This window comes from Haliaeetus leucocephalus, unplaced genomic scaffold (assembly GCF_000737465.1).
Source record: "Haliaeetus leucocephalus isolate CR32 unplaced genomic scaffold, Haliaeetus_leucocephalus-4.0 Scaffold197, whole genome shotgun sequence".
Classification (NCBI taxonomy): Eukaryota; Metazoa; Chordata; class Aves; order Accipitriformes; family Accipitridae; genus Haliaeetus; species Haliaeetus leucocephalus.
In genome coordinates this window covers 164,321-165,664 of record NW_010972633.1, presented here as the reverse complement: position 1 = coordinate 165,664, position 1,344 = coordinate 164,321, and positions in this window count along the sequence as shown.

Here is a 1,344-nt window from a genome sequence, read left to right as displayed (position 1 = left end):
TGCGGGGTGCGGGATGAAGGGCGCGGGGGGTGGGAGGCAGGGCTGGGATGCGGGACGCAGGGTGCAGGACGGGGAGGCAGGGCTGGGATGCAGGGTGCAGGGCTGGGAAGCAGGATGCAGGATTGGGACGCAGGGCTGGGATGTGGGATGCAGGATGCAGGGTGTGGGATGCAGGGCTGGGATGCAGGGTGAAGGACTGGGATACAGGGCTGGGGTGTGGGATGCAGGATGCAGGATTGGGATGCAGGGTGCAGGGCTGGGATGCAGGATGCAGAAGGCAGAATTGGGATGCAGGTGTGGGATGCAGGATGCAGGATTGGGATGCAGGATTGGAATACAGAATGCAGGGTGCAGGATGCGAGATACAAACAGGATGCCTGACGGAGGGTACAGGAAGTGGGATATGGGTTCAGGATTGGGATGTGGGTTGTAGGATGCAGGATGCAGGATTTGTCAGTGGGATGCAGAGCAATTGTTTGGGGTGCGGGATGCAGGGCACATGATGTTGGATGCAGGATGCAGGACTGGGATGTGCAATGGAGGGTACAGGATGTGGGATATGGGTTCAGGATTGGGATGCGGGATGCAGGGTGCATGAGGTAGGATGAAGGATGCAGGGTTGGGATGCAGGATGCAGGGCGCAGGGTACATGATGTGGGATAAGGGATGCAGGATTGGGACACAGGGTGCAGGATGGATGATAGGAGAGGCATGAGAGGGCACGGGGAGGTGCCCAGCCCCAGCAGTCCGGCAGGGACGAAGCTCTTTCCTCATGCCTGGCAGCCGGAACAGGGATATCTCGCCCGCACACCCCATCTCCTGTGGGGCCAGGGCAGTGTCACCCTCATCACCCTCGCCAGCTGCCCCTGCGGTGTTTCGGGGTCACTGGGCTGCCCCAGGTTGTGCATACCCTCAACTCCGGCCTCCCGGTGCCGGTGCCCAGTCCCATCCCGCTGCCAGCCCCGGCACGGCTGGCGCGTCCCTGCATGGGCTCGCTTGTGGCCCAGAGGGAATAATCCCTGGCACCTTACGGGAGAGGCAGCCCGGGGCTTCGGTGGGAGATTAAACATTCTTGTGGTTAATCGAGTCTCAGCAGCCGCCTGTTCCCCGGAACCAGAGATTATCCCATAATTAATTAATTAGGGTATTTGCTGCCATACGCAGGACTGCCTGGTGCAATCCAAGTCCTCTGTCTCCAGAAGCTTTCGCGGGGGGGGGGGGGGGGGGGCCCTTGCCAAAGGCACAGCCCCAGTGATGGAGGGGGATGGAGGCTACAATGGAGGGCATGGTGGAGGGGGGGTGGAAGGGGGATGCAGCAGGGTCTGAGGGGAGATGGAAGCGGGA